Source organism: Haliaeetus albicilla, chromosome 7 (assembly GCF_947461875.1).
Source record: "Haliaeetus albicilla chromosome 7, bHalAlb1.1, whole genome shotgun sequence".
NCBI classification, from domain to species: Eukaryota; Metazoa; Chordata; class Aves; order Accipitriformes; family Accipitridae; genus Haliaeetus; species Haliaeetus albicilla.
Window position 1 is genome coordinate 26,007,297 of NC_091489.1, and position 17,354 is coordinate 26,024,650.

The 17,354-nt window shown below is 46.4% G+C and overlaps 1 protein-coding gene across 3 annotated transcripts in view; it reads left to right on the top strand.

The window, feature by feature from the left end:
• SHLD1 (shieldin complex subunit 1) overlaps positions 1–17,354 on the top strand; it is a 93,024-nt gene that overhangs the window by 29,201 nt on the left and 46,469 nt on the right. Inside the window, exons 7-9 of one of the 3 annotated variants that reach the window (XM_069787424.1) lie at positions 14,757–14,995; positions 15,562–15,676; positions 16,213–16,286. The gene's annotated coding sequence lies outside the window, so the exon portion shown is untranslated. Of the gene's footprint in view, positions 1–14,220; positions 14,344–14,756; positions 14,996–15,561; positions 15,677–16,212; positions 16,287–17,354 lie in introns of those variants that run through there. The other 2 variants (XM_069787423.1, XM_069787425.1) reach the window with 2 other exon arrangements.

Below are 17,354 nucleotides of genomic sequence, written 5' to 3' on the forward strand. Positions count from 1 at the left end.
CCCTCCACTCCATGAGAGATGCAGGGGAACTGAATAGGCAGCTGCTAAGAGATTCCTGGCAGAGGATCTTGCCCTTGGCACCCTGACTCAAGGCACGTGATTGCTTGGCTCTGTCTACAGACACTCGCTTGCGTGGATGCTACATGGCTTGTTTGCAAATACTGGCAGCTCCAGCTGAAAGGTGCCAAGTGCTCACAAGCATCCAGCAGGATGTTGTTGGTGACCTCCTTTGTGAAGAATGTCCCATCATTGGTGCCAGCAACAAAGTCCTGGCATGACCAGGAGGCAAAAGGACAATGTAATAGTAGCCTCCAACCTCTTGAAGGGCAGCTGAAAAGATGACAGAGCCAAACTCTTCTTGATGGTGGCAGAGGGTGTAACAGGAAGCAAAGGTCACAAATTGTGGCTTGGCAGGTTCAGGTTGGGTGCTGGGGAAAAAAATTCATATGGGAAGGTGTGCAGCCCTGGGACAGATCACCAGAGGGGTTGGGGGGGAACCTCTATCCTTGGAGGGGGTTCAAATATCTGCTAGACAAAGCTGCAGCTGACCTGCTTTAGTACTGGCCATCATTTTCTTCTAAGCAGGAGGTTGGAATAGAGACTTCCAGAGGTCCCTTCCAACCAAATACTCATAGGATGACAATCTCGCCTGTTGGCATGTGCTGCGGGAAGACCTAGGGTGGAGCCTGTGGGTTCGTGACTGCCAAGTCTGACGAGCCCATGTAGTGGGAGGAAGAACCCAAATGGCAGCAGATACTAACTGGCTCCCAGGCAGCTCACATGCTGTTCCACCAGCAAGCAACCCCTCTGGCCTTTCTCTAGACACGGGGCAGCTGCAAGGACAGGTCTGTGCTCTAAAAACCCCCTTGCAGCATGGGATGCACTAGAGCTACGAGCAGACAGACAAGATATTTGTCCACTTCTGATGCTGTCATGGGGGGAAGGGGGCAGAGAGCTGAAGAGCATCGTGTCTAGTGAACCTGACTTTCTGTGCTAGTAAAAAATCAATGTGAAAGTCCAAGTCTCGATTAAAAGTGATCATACAATCCTTATCCTCCCTGTCCATATCTTATCCAAGTCTGTCCAGTACCTATGCATGTGTACTTGCTTAAAGTTTATGCTGACATGTAACATATTAACTTCTGTAGCTGGTCAAAGCTAATGACTGCGATAACTCAGAAGTTGTATTACCTCCAGAAATGTAATACCAGCCCTGGAGGTATGTGGCATGTTATCTAGAGCCTATTCTGGGCTTAATTTTGTCTAAAAATTGTATTTAAATGTGCTTTAAAAAATAGCTGTTATATCATTATGGATTGCTAGTCTCTTTGTCATTCAGTATAATGAATCAGTGGTCAGTAATTTCTTGTCAGGCAAGTAAAATTACTGTCTTGAATCATATTTGAAATAAGACAGCGTGTACAACCTAAAAGCTTAATGGGCGAGAGACCATGGAAACAGTATGTCATTTTACTTTGGGGGGGGGCGGGGAGGGAGGGCACATGTTGTAGCTTAATTTAAAGAGTGCTAGGCCTTTGAGGAAGGAATTGGAGCACTAGGGAAGCAACGTGTTACTGGGAGGCAGTTGTATGCTAGTCCTTGGTTTTGGGAAGATGGAACCTTATCTGTAATTTTAAAGGCTTACAAAACACAAAAATGTATTTTCAAGGGGAAAATTTGGATGAATCCTGCATCTTGTAGTTATACAAGGGAACTGGATCGGTAACTGTTATTAGTGCTAATGTAAAAATTGTCTGTACTCCACTTGATCAGGGGCACCTAAATGTGCCATTAGCACTTAGAAGTCTCAAATTAATAAATTAGTATCCATGCTTGTCCTGAATGAGGTAATGTTTTTCCTGCTGAGAGGCAGCACTAGATGGCAGGAACAAGGAGCAATCTCTGCATGGTGAATTTTTGTCCCTCTGATCATACCCCAGGTGAGAAGGGCAAATTTGGGCAGCTATTGCGATCAATTCACAGCCTTCAGTGCAAGGGGTTTGCTGGCACCAGCTTTTGGACTGTGGAAGTCCATCCTTTGCTCACTTCTTGGCCTGATGTAGCTGTGTATCTTCTGGAGCATGCATCACTGCTTGTCACCAGGGTCAGATAGCCCTGGTTTGAACCTGTCTGTGCTGCTTCAGCATGCAGTCCTGGCCATTTTAGGGCAGAAGAGGCAGATTTGGCTGTGCTCTGTTCCCTGCCCTAGGGTTTGCCCTACATGTGATGGTTCAGCAGCCCGACTCTTAAAGATTTGGCTGTTGCCGTTGAACCCAAGGTGTTTAGTTTGGGGTTTTTTTGTTGCCTTCAGCAGTCTTTATGATCCACTTTTCTGCAGGTCATGTAGCATGGATATCCTGAGCCATGGTAAATGCAGGGTACAAGCAGGACTACAGGGTGTAAGCAGGACTGCAGGGTCTTAGCCCCTGGGGGGTTGCTCACCAGCAATGGCCCAGCAAGAGCACTTGGCTGGCGAGGGTTTGGAGGCATCATTGCTGCATTGAAGGGTGAGGTCCTGCAAGATGCTGAAGGTTATCAAATGGTTTCCCAGTGCCAAACAGCTTCTTCCTCCAAAGCTGGTGGTACAGCCCCTCTAACCCTGTGTGCCACCTCTAGTGCTCCACAATGAGATGGCTTAGCTGGCACAAAAATTACCTGCTGTGGGGGGAGAAAAGTTGGGCTGGTGGTCCTGCACACTGAATTGGCTCAACCAAGGGGCTTCGGGAACACTGCAGTGAGTGCAAGGAACAAGGTGAGGCTGCCGGTTTTGGTGTCAGCCATCTGTGAAATGGCACCCAACAGCCCAGGGACCATGATGGAGGGGGCTGAGATGCACCCATGAATGCAGCAATTTCATTGGACCTGATGCTGGAGCTGCTGGAGACAAATGTGGGGGTACAGCCCTCTGCCAGCCTCTCTTGTTACCACCATCCCTGTTTAAAACTGGGATGGCTTTCCCACTGGGACCACCCCCATGGTCTCTTTAGACCTTTAACTCCTTATGACTCAGATTTCCCTTCTGTGCTAAGCATGAATGGCACAGAGACTAGCAGCAGCCCTGGTATTGCAATACATGTGGAGGGGATGTATATACACCCTTATAAACTTCACAGTAGCTCTCAGTGATGGGAGATCCCATCCACTAAGAAGCATTAGACCTGCTACTTGCTTAAAAAATTTTAAAAGTAAATTATTTTTTTTTCTCCCCCTTGCCAGTTTTGATTGAAAATTACTTGGACACTCAAGGAGACATCACTGTGTTACCTTCCTGTGGAAGGAATATCTTCTTTCTGCTGCCATTAGGGTTAAAGTTTGCTTTGAGTGATGTGCTCCTACTAATATAGGTGGGGGTCTCTTACACAGAAGCCCTTTTAAGGGGCATTAAGAGTTGTAAATAGAGCTTTCATTCGTTTCTGAAGCCTTCTTTATACTGAAGCCCATGAATCATGCCAGCCGATTGCAGCTCGAGCTCTGATGGCCAATAGTTTCAGTGCTCCACTTAAAGCTCTGCAGGGAAAGTCTCATAGATTTTTAAGTTTTATCCCATTATGGTAAGTTGTCACAAGATTTTAGATGGATTTGATATTTATGTAGATACAGAGCATCTCTTCTGATCCAGTCACAGTTTGGACTTCAGATCTAGTCTGGCATTTTTAACTGTGGCTCACAGACTTCTGTATGCTCTACTTAGGGCAGGATTTCTGAAGGGAATATTTTTCCCACCATCTCTCAGTGTTAACAGGGAGTTCCCAGCAGGGATATTCCAAGGATATTTTGCATTTTTGTGCTGCTTCATGTCTGTTTAGTTGCCTTTCAGTCCTCAGTAGTTCCTCGACTTTGTGATTACAGTCTCATTTAACATCCTTTGCTATGGAAACTTGTATTAGTGCCAGGGAACTGTGAAGCAAATGCCAATGCAGAGTTTAAGAGTGGGAGGGAAGCATCATGAGGCATGATGTTTATGAGGGAAGTGGAAGGTGGAATTCCTTTCATGTAAACCCAAAAATCTGCATCAGTACTTTCATTATATCAAATTTCTCTCCCTGCACCACCCCCCCAAGACTTTCTCAGGTTCCTATGGTTTTGCACTTTTGTTACCCTAAGTATCTAATTATTTTCTTAATTTATCCAAGAAATGAAAGGATTTTCTAAAAGAATAATGACGATATTGTAAAGGAAACAAAGCCTGCTTTGCCAATGCTATCCTCTTCCTCAAAAATGGGTGGATGGGGACTGGAAGGGAGGGGGGAGATGGAGGAAGGGAGGATGCATGTACTGCCAGAGCAATGGTCTTGCAAGAATTATGTAGCTGTTTTAAATTCTGTAAAATGAAACATGCTGTGCTCTAAAATGACAAGATTTCTTTCCAGTCTATGGGAAGTTGCTGTTATTTAGTAACTCCAGGTTCCCCTGATGGTGAGTTGCTATTAAATAATGTTAGTCATGGAAATTATAGCTCTGTGGAGACCCAGTTCTGGTGCCTAGCCGCATGTCCCCGTGTGGTACCTACCAAGTGAACAGTCCTGGCTACCTAAAGTGACTAATTTACAGCAATACAGTACTGGTAGGTGGAATGGCTGTTCCAGAGAGCAGCTGTTTTTTAGACTCTGTGACAGATCCCACTAAAATGTTAAACATACCACTGCTCTAATTTCTGATTTAAAAGGTCAAATGGAGGTTAAAATACCTGCTTGGCACTTCTAAGGTACAGACGTGGATGGTTTGGCTGTGACAGTTTTGCCATAGTAGGTACAACCACTTAATGTACTAGGCTGGGGGGGGCTGGCTTGCTTCCTGAACAACATTGTGACACTGGAAAGAAAGTCACAGACTTTTATGTGGCCAAAGTAGGAACTGGTTGACTTCTCCCAGCTTCAAGTCACTTGAGTTGCTGCGTGTGTATCAAAACTCCAGCTGGAGAAGCAAACAAGTACTTCCCACCATAGGATAAATGAAGAAAGAAAGGTACGTTAGCTCTAGTAAGAAGAAACCACGTGAAAAGTAAAAATGAATACTGTATAGAAACCATTCCAGCCCTTGTTTTTTGCATTAGAAGTATGAAAACCGTATGCTCAATTTAAATACAAGCTTCAACAGTGTTTTGGAGGCCTAAGTGCGGTTACTTCAGTCTCTTAAGTTACTGGTTAGTTCCTTGTTGGTCTTCAAAAATACATTATAGATCTCTTGGCTTGCTTGCCCATACCGGTGCTGCTATTTGGAATGAACTCTTGGCTTGAATCTTTCACAGTTGCAGCAAAAATTGCAATGAGCCAGCACCTGCCCTCTGATGCTGAGCCCTGAGTAATTTGGGTCAGAAGAACAGGACTAGTTGGAGCTTCTGGCGTATAACCAAGCCTTTTTGGTTTTCTCTTTCGTGTAGTTGGGGAATAGTGTTTTTCTTACAGAGATTCATCACTGATGCTGTGATCATGCACCAGAAGCCCTACTGTATGCTGTTTTTCCTTGAGATGATTAGTGAAAAGCTGCTAAGCTTACCTTTGTCAGGTTGAATATATATATATATATATGAATTATATATAGAAATTCATCTACTCTAATAGCCACTTGAAAAGCTGCAAACTTTCCTCCAAAATGTCTGCATTCCAAAAATTCAGCTTTTCTTGTCAGCCCAGTCATCATGAGACTTGGAAACATTTGACTTCGATCTTCTGGGTTCAGGTACGAAAGCCTTGCAGTGCAAAGCCGCATGACTGGCAGCATGGTTTGGTCTCTGTATAACTTCCAGGCAGAATTGTGGTGCAGAAAAGGCAGAAGGTTATTGTTTTCCCCACCTAGAAGGGAGATTTCTGTGAATCTGAGCGCTTGGGATCCAGCATGGTTGTCTCCATTTGAAGGAAAGATTGGTAGTAACAGCCTGATAGGGTTTTGTGGGCTTGTAACAACAAGCCAAGACAGTATTTCATGAATACACAGGGATTTGCTTTGCTCAGGTAGCTGAGTAGCAGACAGACATATCCTACTTCCCAGCTGTTTCTGATGCCTCTAACACAAACACCCCAGACCCTCTGTTTATTATTGGAGAGGAGCTGTGGCTTGCCAGGTCCTGGAGCTGCCCTCCCTTGGTTTTGAAGACCTGGTCAAAGCAGAGAGCCACAGCCAGCTCAGGCTTCTCAAGTTTCAGGCTGTGCTCATGGCTCTAACATTTTTTCCTCCAAGACTGGAAAAAAAAAAAAAAAAAGTGGTAACACATTAATAAACATCGGGCCTGTTGCTGTCTTGGGATCAGGGACTTGGTGACAGCTAATGGAAAGCCTCAGCAAAACAACATGCAAGCCTATGTTACAGAGCACTTGAGATGCCCTCCTGCGGTGAATGAAGAGTGACAAACTCCTTCATTCCCAATCAGGTGATCCCTTACTAAAACCACAATGGTATCCATGTCTGGGCACATTTCTGCTTCCTTTTTTGTATAAAGAAGGGGTGCAGAAATTCCCCAGGCTGAGGAGCAGAGCACTGCAGTTAGCCACACTTCATCCAAGCCATTGCTGCATGAGCTTGGCCAGGGTGCAGAAGAGGTGCCTGTGCAGAGGCAAGGCTGTGCAGAGCCAGGGAGCCCCTTGCAGGGCCTTGTAAGGCCATCCATCTGAGTTGGGGGTGATTGGAAACTGGCAGTGGGGACAGGACAGAAAGTCAGCGTGAGTGGCTTGTGTGATGCTGAGGAGGTGGCTAGCGCTGGGAGCTGGTGATGCTAGTCCAACTGCAGTTGGTAGACTCCATCAGCAAACTCGGATTCTTTGTGGGGGAATAAAGGGTTCTCCCTGCTCCCCCCTCCCCTGCTTTTCAGGAGGAAAAGTTGAAAGTTTGAAGTCACAGTTGAAAGTACAAGAGGAATATCTGCCTGTCTGTCAGTGTAACATAGCCCTGAGGTATGTGCCAAATTCTATCTATTGCACCCTGGTTTAAACAGTGCTGAGAGGCCAGGACTTGCAGATCACATCACCCTTGGAAAAGAGGTCTCCACCTGGGGAATCAGCTCTGTTCCCAGAATAATGTAAGCCAGTGACTGAGCCACTACATCTTTGATTTTTCTTTTTTTTTTTATTAATTTGATTTTTTTAATTAGAGGTCTCTTCCCATGCCTGCTTAGACCAAATTCTGTCACTGATCCAGTCAGTAGAATATAAACTGGTGCAATGTAACTGCAAATAAAACAGAGGGTTCAGTACTGAGAAATGTGAGCATCAAAAACCTCCAAGTAAGTAGGCATCAAGCAATCTCTTAAAAATAGCTAATCCAAAAATAACAGATTAGGGAGGGAGCTCTCCTGAAAAGTAGTTAAGGAGCTTACGTCTGGAGACTAAGGACAAAGAACAGCGCTCTATCTGTAATGTATCTTTACTTTTAGGCAATATATAAGCCTTAGGCCAGAGGGCAGGGTCTCTTCTGTAGCTGTTCATATGCACGGCCTAAGGCAGTCTTAGTCGGATGCTTTTACCCAGGGAATTCAAGGCCATCTCCAGCTGACTCAGGAACACGCTGTATGAAATCGTGCTCCAGCAGGGCAGAGGTCTTTGTGGGGTTCTCCTGCATCAGCCCAAGTCCAAAGCTTTCGTCTTCCTTCTCCCAAGCTGTGTCAGCACTGGGAGTGGAAAAGCAGGCTGAACAGCAGTGGGTATGTGCCAGCCCTGGAAGGTGCATGGCTCTTCCTGCTCCAAAAGGTATTACAGGATGGGGTCTCTATACTAATTGGAGGCCATGAATAAATGCAACTAGAAGGACATCAGAAATACTAGCCTAAAGCCAGCAACAAGACTCCAATCTCTTTAAACAAAAAAACATTGTTGGCTTAAATCTTACAGTAGTAGTGGGGGCTTTTGGAGCTGTGAGGGTTGAAGCTGGAGGTGAGTGTGATAGCTTGGTGTTCCTTCTGAGGTGGTCGTGTGGATTTATTGCATGATAGCATGTTCTCGGTGTTGGTGACACTGGAACAGGGTAGCTCATGTGAACACTCACAAGCAAGCTGAAGGCTGCCGCAGATTGAGGGGAATATCAGTTTATGCATTAATGTAGCACTTTGCCAGGTTTAGCTTTGCTTCACCCTTGATCTCCAGGCTGGGGGGACAATTTTCATTGCGCTTCTACTCTACTGACAGCTTAGAAGAGGAAGGCCCTCTCTTACTGCTGAATAGCCCAAAGCAAAAAGGTAGCAGCGAAGAGAAGCCTTTCCCTTCCTCCTGGCATAACTGCTAGGCCTCCCAGGGAAACCAGCAGGACTTTGTGAGCATTTCACAGCTTAGGAAAGAGCCCTGCCCTGCCCAGGTGGAGTACTGGAGAAGAGCTGGAAGCCAACATCTCTCTGAGCATTTTCTAGCCGCTTTGTTGTTTTTTTTTTCCATCAGCAGCACATCTCTGCAGAGAGTTAGAGCTCAACAGTGTGCCTTTCACGTAGGGGCACTGATACACACCTGGCTTTTGATGGGCTTTAGTCCTTTAGCTGTGACTCAGCCAGTGTGTAGGCACTAGAAGAGGATATTTCTTAAACAGACCTTAGCAGAGGGCCAGATTTTAGCAGCCATAACCTCATAAAAAGAAATTATGGGAAAAAGTGTAACTACTCCACCCACCCCACCCCCCCCCGCCAAAGCCCCAACCCACCCCACCATAATGTATGGGGCAGGTAGTAAGACTGTCGTCTCAAATCAAGATACACTGAATGCAATCAGAATGGAGCCTCCATTTTAAGTTATAAAAATGCTCTCCTAGAATTGATGTGTAAAATTAATACCAAAGCCATTGTCAATCCTATGCCCTATGAATGAGAACTCAGTTAAGGTCAAATGATATGCTGACAACTGCAAAAACTAGTTAGAAGCTCTATGAAGCAATACAGTGGAGAGAACTGCTGGGGGAGAAGATAATGTGTGTGAGCAGAGGGTGATTTTCTTCCAGCACTCCATGCTCTCTGGCCTTCAGTTTCACTTCATTCATCATAACCCCACTTGCAGGACTGGAGCCCCCTTTTAGCACTGGAGGAATTCTAGTGGAGAGAAGTGCATGAATACTACAGTTGATACTTTTGCTGGACCTCTGTACTATACTGGGCACTGGAAAATCCAGACAAGAAGCCAGACTTTATTTCCTGTTCTCCTGGGACTATTTACTTCAAGCAAGGCTGGAAGCATCTTTTGGAAATTCCCTAAAGGCCCAACAGAATGAGAATATGACAGATCCTTGGTGGATATTTATGTGTGTATAGACATACGTAGGTCCAGCTGTAACAATTTCCATCCAGATCCCAGGAGTACAAGAACTGGAAACTCAGGCACACACTCCCTGCCAGAATTAAAGGAGTCCAGTTGCTGGCTGGTGTGTATGGTGACTTAGAAGCTGAAGAGACGGTTCATAGGGTATAAATAAGAATGAAAGGGGATAAACAGCAGAGGATAAACCAATGCTTAAAGGGTTATTTTGCCCCAAAGGGAGATTGGGAGATGAGCCTCGATAAGACCTGCCCTGTTACTCCAAATATCTCTGCTATTTCTATGTGCTTCCTTCATTACGGCTGCAAAGTGCAGGATTGCCATCAGGCAGCAGCTGTGTCACAGGCACAGGCAGAGCAATTAGGATGTACAAAATCAGTGGGTAGCAGGAATGCAAGTGAAGCACATGGGTGTGGAGACTTAAATAGAAAGACATTGCAAGAGGGGAAGTCTGGAAGAAGGAAATACAATGCCAGTTAAGACAGACCTAGGTTGTGCTTAGGTGCAAGATGAGAGCCTAAGTTAGTGTGCTTCATGTCTATCCTTGATCACATAATGCTTTTGTTTTATGGTTAGTGAATGGTGACATAGAAGGGCTCTTTGTAGGGAGGACATGAGGCCCCACAGAGCCCTACATCTGCATCTACTGTGCTAAAAGCTTAAGCAGAACAAGAATAATAGTGTTAGCATCCTAAAAAACTTTCCTTCAAAGTGGATTCAAGCAGCAGCAGATGCAAAGAGGGTAGCCCAAAAAAGAAGAGACGTGATATCAATCAGAGAGGTAAGGAGCCATGCTTCTGTGCCCATTCCAGCAAAGGCTCTCAAAGGAGAGAGTCAGGATTTGGTACAGGATTGTAAGAAAAAAAATTTGGCTCCTGCTTGTACTGGAATATCCCCAACATTCACATTTTCAATCCTTTGCCACAGAAAACTACTTTTTGAAGAGAGAGCGAGTTTCTCCTGAAATCACAAAATTCCAAGACATAGTATTAATACATGAACTGGCTACCATGATTTCATGTTGAGTTTAGAAGTGGCACCTTAAAAAGTCAGATACTGCTGGCAGACCCACTGCAACAGATTCACAGGAGGCGGAAAAAAAAGAAGTCAATTTTCTGGTATGTGGTACAGCAGAAATAACATTTGGTCTTTGAAACCTCCCGTATTTTAGGGTGTTGACTGCAGCAAGCAAAAGGCTTAAACTCCTAGTTACTGAAGGAGGAAGCAAAAAGCATTACTTGTCTTACAGCCAGAAAAGAGAAGGCCAAGAATTTTTCAGATGCCTGGCTGACCCACTTTTTGTAATGTAGACAACTGCTTGCTGTTTGTAACCTTAACCTGTCATGAAGAGAACTACAGTTACCAGCGTACATTTTATGTGGTTGCGGTAACTTGGCAGATGCCTACTTGACTATGCATGAGAAGGACAAGTAAGATAGCTTATATGTTGACCTTAGTGTTAACCAGGAACCTGAATCAGCAGTAAGTGCTCTGTGATAGTTCAGTCCAAACTCTGCAAGGCATTAGCCCTGCAGGTATCACTGGTTGGAGATAGTAATGACAAGGAGGGTTATTTCAGTTTAAGTGGAACTGACCCTTTAGAAGGAGGTTTGCTGGTTTGAATGACTGCCTTTGATATGGCAAAACATGAAACACACAATGTCTTTTTATGTGATCCTGGCAACTTAACTGCGGCAAATGTGGAGGGACTAGTAATACCCTTCATCTGAACAGCTAACACATAAATCAGTGAGGTTTAGGGCAACCAAACCCTTTTTGGGGGGCAGTTGCACAGGTACGATTTGGGTTTTTTTTCCAGGTAAGCAAGTATATTCCCCAAAGTATGCTAACCCAGGTCTAGCCTTGGTAGGAATCAGGATGGATAATACACGTAGATCAGGGAGCTTGGAGATGCTCCTTGTGTGTCTGCTGTCATAATGAAGCTTTTATATCTTTTGTCTCTGCAACTGAGCTGCACTTTCCATGCTGTATTATGGTGTGCACACAAAGGACACAGCTATAGGTGAAGGGATGATGATCATGCAAAAAGTTACTTGAGAATGCCAGGTGTCTTACCTTTTACGGGGTGGGGGGGGGGTGGAAAAGAGCTTTTCTTCCAGCCTTCCACTGCCCTTTGGTATTTGCAGTACCACCAGAAAACCTCACTAGTCTGGAAGGAGTGGAGATGAGTTGCCAAGTTGGAGTTTCTCATTTCATGGGTTCGAAGAGCTGTTTCTCATATTGGCTTGCCTGAAGCCTAAAAACACTCATTCCTGGGTAACTGCAAGAGGCTTTTCCAGAGCAGAGGCCAGTAAAGCACTGTCTGCAGGGTTTAGGGAAACTTCAGAATGGGAATCCAGTACAGCCTGATTCTCCATCCATTTTAGTAACAGTCTCTAGAGCTGGGAAGTAAAAACACATGCAAATAATAGATTTAAATATACTGATATTCTTTCTTGCTTTCAGTTTTGAGAAGAAGGGGCTAGTTCATTGTGAGGAAGTGAACTCAAAACACTTAAGTATGCAAACTACAAAGTCTGGTTTAATCATTTCTATTAAACAACAGAACAATCTTTGTATAATTCAACAGTTAGAAAATCAACCTTGTTTGTGTCTCCTTATCATCCCTTCTGCCCTTGGCACTTCCTGCTGAATAGAAGCTATTCAGCTGTTACTCTGTTTTCATTGTACTAAATTCACTTCTAGCTATTGTGAAAGAAGGAAGTGAGTAGACAGAGTAGCTCCCTTGTGATGTGACAGTGGGAAAGGACTGAAAAGACATAAACTTGCTAGTTCTGCTGTTTATGACAACAGACTTGTTTTCTTCATGTTATGCATTAAGTTTTGAAAATGGTTAAGTCGGCAGATACATATTAGCTTCAATGACATGAAACCATACAGCTTAAGACTCTGGCCCTGAGACTGTCAACACTCTGAAAACTCGCATTGCAACAGAGCTGCAGTAGTCAGAAAATGTATTTCCTTTTCTCCATGTGTAACTCTCAGTAGTGTGACCTTTGGTAAATGTCAAGTGTGGGGTTTAATTCTGTGTTTCCTGGCTTTCGTGTACCTTCCGCTTTAACCAACTTCAGACACGTCTGCTGGTGTAGTTTTATTATGTGCTACCATTAACACACTGATAAAAAAAAGGAGCATAGTACACACTTAACAGACTTGCCCTAAATACTGTAGGCAAATGTAATCTTTTTGCTGATAATGCAGTCCATAAGGAATTAAAGGTAAAGAGTGTAGATTACAATGGCAGGAGGACCAGGGGAGTGCACTGCTCTGTCAGGAAGGCACAGGACCTCTCCCTTCTGGTCAGGGAGAGGAGGGAAATTAAAGTAAGTTCAAAGATTGGTTGTCCACCTAACACGACAAATGGAAACTGGTAAGCTGGAGATGTTTGTTAATAAGCACTATGGCTTCCTTGTCAGTTCTGATTGCTGGAGCTCCTTGCTTTTCCAGGAGCCAGCAGTACCTACCAGCGGTGTTCCCCACTGCCAGAGTTTTTCTAATGGCAGAGCCTTGGGATGATCCAGTGGGGTAAAATCACAGAGATGTCCAATTTCTGGATGCTGTAATATTGCATGTGCTTCCATAGCTAAATAAAGCAGGTCCACTGATGTTTTGCATTCCCCAGCTCACCTCCAGCCCTGAGGGATGGGTAGTTCTTGGGGACAGACAGTGAATGGCAAGCGGTAGCCTGGCACTAGAGCGGTGTCTGGGTTTAGTTACAGCCCAGGAGGTGGCTAGGTTTGCATCTCTACTTGTGTGGTGACCCCAAAAGCCTAGGCCTGGCTCGAGGGAGGCTGTAAGTGCAGGGCAGAGTCAAAGCTGCTGTGCCTGAAAAGCAGACTCAAAGGCTCTCCCTATGGGAACCTTCCCTGGCTTGAGCCAGCTCACCTGGGAGAAAAACAAAGCTCTCTTGGCAGCCACAGGACTTCAAATTTATTTTCTTCCTTTTAATGACTTCCTTCTAAACACATCAGTTTACCACCAGTAACTTCGCAGTCCAAAGGCTCTTGGAAAAAAATACCAGCTCCTTCCCAGTCTCCCTGGTGGCACGTGTGCCAAGAAGCATAGCCAGCTCTCCCCTGGCAGCACTTCTCCCCAGCAGGCTGGCCAGCAGCATTCCTCCCTGCCTGCCTGCCCACACAATAAAAAGGGGTGCTCCCTGACCTCCGCCGGTGGCAGTGTCTCAGGATGTCTGGCTGTGCCACACACGCTCTGTCAGGCAGCACCGCAATATATTCTCTTTGCTGGGAAAGCATCTGCCATGTGTCTGGGAGCACTCACTGCACCACTGTTAAGAGGGTCAGGATGTCTGTGTCGCTCCCCCATGAGTGCCGCTGGGGTCCTTGTGGCCGTCACGGCATGTGCCGAAGTGATGCGTACGCCCCAAATCCAGCGTGGTTTGTATCCTATTTCCCAGCAGGGTTTGCGACACTTCCACCATGCTGCCTCTTAAATTCCTCTGTGCCATGTGGGAGAGCGTGGACACTGTTGGCAAGCAGCAGCCGATGACTGGCCTCACATTTCCTTGACCTCCATACGAAATTATTGTAGATGAGCTCTGTCAGCCCTAGGAAGAAGACTCACAGCCTACCCACCTGCTTACATCCCTAGTGAGAATTGTGTTTGGTTTTTCTACCGGCCCCGCTATGAAGTTTCCACCCTGCAGACCCAACACAGCCCTGTGCTCCACCACTGCTCAGAGCTTTTCAGGGCTGCGCCCTGGGTCGGGGCTCATACAGTGACGGTGTAAAACGACCAAGTCCTGAGCAGGCCAAGACAAAACCCGTGTGCAGGCACGGGGTGGTGCTGCAGGCAGCCCCGCTGCTGCCTTGCCTCGCCTCGCCTCGCCCAGGTGAGGGGTGGTGGCACCAAAACCTCCCCCCTCTGAATTCAGAGAATTAAAACCAAGTTAAATGTGCTTTAGGGAAAACCTGACCGGAAACAGCTTTGATTCCCCCCCCCCTCCGCCGCCATATTTCTCCCCGCACAAAGCCCGCCCGCAGCCCCGCGGGGGCCCCGGCCCAGCCGCCCCCAGGGGCGGGCCCGCCGCCCGCGCAGACGCTCTCGCCGGCTCCGAGGGGCCTCGTGTGCCGTTGCTGCCCGGGTCCGTGTCAGCGTGGGCTTCGCCGTCCCCCCAGTCCCACCCCGCAGTGCCGTGCCCGCAGCCAAGATGGCTCTCGCCGCTTCACCTCGCCCGTTGTCGACATGGCGGCCGGCAGCGTCGGAGCGGGAGGGCCTTGCCCGGGCCCGTCATCTCCCGTCCAGCAGCGGGGAGGGGGGGCTGTGGGGGTACGGCCCGGCCCGGGGCAGCCCTGGCATGCTTTTGGCTTTCCTCTTATGTTTTGCTCTCCGTGGGGTGCTGCAGCCTGCTTTTCTCCTCAGCGGCGGGGGGGCAGAGGCAGCAGCCATGGCAAGGCTGCAGGGGGTTCTGGCTTTTGGGGGGCCTGCTCTATGTTGCTCTTGTTTCCCTTCGCTGCCAAGGGAGCCTTTCTTGAAATAACACGTCTCTGCCTGCAGGAAAGGGGGCAAGAAACAAGGCTGAGAGAAGAACCCCCTCTCCTGCACCCTCCAGAACCAGTTGAGCAGGGCAGCCGGTAAGGCCAGCGTCTCGCACCTGCCCATTGCATGCCCCACGGCACACCATCGACCTGTCGTGTTTCCACGGGACCGGTGGCATGCATTTGCGAAATTCCTGGTAGCAGCGCAGTGCCAGCAGTCAAGGGTGGCCTGGAGGAAAATTCGGTTTTTCCCTGCAAGTATGTTTGTCCTGGTTGCTCACTGAAAATAATGAGGTAGTAGTAGAGGGTGGGAAACAGGATTTGGGTTTCATGGGCCTGTGGCTTGCTCCACGCACTGAGTTACGTAGCCGTCTTAAAACACATTTCCTGGTCGAGGTTTGACGCAGCACAGGCTATCAGTGTTGGCGTCGAAGCACCGCTAGATAAACCTGTTGGAGAAATACCTGCTCCTCCGCAAGAGGGAGGAAAGGATGGCAGCTGTAATTCACTTCTGTGCTTCATGGGTTTTGAATAAGCAGCCCATCTAGCAGCTTCTTGGAAAGAAAATCTTGGCTTTATATCTAGAGTGTACCAACCCCTTTCCAGGAGGCCTTCATTGCTGTCAAAAGATTCAAGGGCATTACTAGATGTGCTGTTTCTGATTTCTAGAAAAAACTTTTCTGTGTGCCAGACCCAATAAACAGTGGTTTATGTGATGACTGACTGTTGACATCAGCTGGCATATGTGCTTTGAAAGGTCACACTGTCTGTCAGCCCGATCAGCTGATGCAAAGCATGTAACTGACCTGTTTGTTTCATTCCAGCAAGCTGGGATTGACAAACCACAAAGGAAGGAGGAGGGGATCCTGAAGCAGTAACAGACTGTTTGCTCCCGGACTCTGTCCAAGCGGACTGCTTCCGCATCAGTGCTGTTCCCAGGTATGGCACAGGCATAATATTGTGTCTCTTTCATGTGCCTGAAGGCGCAGGGCTGAGCTGAGGTCTTGCTTATCCTCAGAAACGAGTCTCACCATCAGTTTTGGGAGTAGGACTGCTGTATACTTAAGTTAAGACTAGAGGGAGCTGATCCAAGGGAAACGTGGGGGTTTTTTTGTTTGTTTGTTTTTTTAAAAAGGTGAGTTGTTTTATCTGAACCTGATCATCACCTGGCTGCATATGTTGTTAGCCCTGTCGTGGCAATACGAGGAAGGAGGCTGGCACAGGCAGTTGGCAGAGGTGGCCAGGATCACAGCAGCCCATATTAATGACAGCCTTACCACAGCAGCAGCTCCTCTTGCTATAATCTCCTGCTTGCCCTTGGAGGGATAGCATTGGTTGGGTTTTTGGTGTGTTTCGGTTTTTTTTTCCCCCAAACCAAGGACTGAAATAGGCAGTTTTGTTCTTTTAAAATATTCATATACTTAAAAAGCAGCACAAATCACGAAGAAAGCTTCTTCTCCTTGTTCCTTACACAGAGTTCATCTGTGTTTCGGGACATGAAGAGCAATGGAGGAGAAACTTCTCTGAAGTGACTGTTGGGCAGCAGAGGGTTGTATACTTTGTTTTGTTTTTAATATTCCAGTTGTGTTTTTCCTGGAAACTTTCTGTGAATGCTCTGACCTTGCCTGCCCCTCCAAGGCAAGGCAGCTGGTCTCCTCCCATATCACAGCCAACATCTCCACTTTGTTCATTAGTGAGTTAGTCAGCATTCTGCAAAGGTCAGAGGTGAATCTTAGCTACAAGTTTACTCAACATAGAAGCACCTAAGGAATGGTGTGGTTTTTTAAAAAATCTGCCTGGGGGTATTTACTTCATTTTTCAGTACTAATCCCTTCTAGGGATTTCTTTGGCCCCTGTGGCTGTAACATTCCTCACTGACAATACCCCTGAGATAAGAGTGTGTTGCCTTCTTAGTTTTATAGAAGAGGAAATAAGTGTGAGCCTGCAGGGTTCCAAGCCATTGCCTGACCACTGGATCTGGTTCTTCTGTCTCTCACTGCAAAGAGTGATAACTCTTTACTGAAATAGCAGAAGGATAGAGCTGGTGGAGGGGGCAGCACAGGTAGCCACAATCTGCTTTTTTTTATTGCATATAAGTAGACAAAACAGATGAAGGAACAAACTTGCACAAAATCCAGAGACTTGGAGTCTCTGGAAGAGCTGGGAACTAAATTCACATTTCACAAGAAACAGTCTTGTTCTGTCCATGTTTTTTCCATGAAAAGCTTCATTGGTTACTTGAGTGAGGTGAAAAACCACGATGTCAGCTCACATTTACCACACTCAATCTCATCATCAGTGCCCAGTGGGTGTTTAAGTGAAGCTCGTGCCTGAAAGTCCTTCTGGCAGATGTCCTTGCAGTAAGGACTGAGTGTCATGGTTTAACCCCAGCCAACAGCTAAGCACCAAACAGCTGCTCACTCACTTCCCCTCCACACAGTGGGATGGGGGAGAGAATCGGAAGAAAAAAGGTAAAACTTGTGGGTTGAGATAAGAACAGTTCAACAGAACAGAAAGGAAAAAAAACCTGATAATAATAAAATGGCAGTAATAATAAAAGGATTGGAATATACAGAACAAGTGATGCACAATGCAATTGCTCACCACTCACTGACCG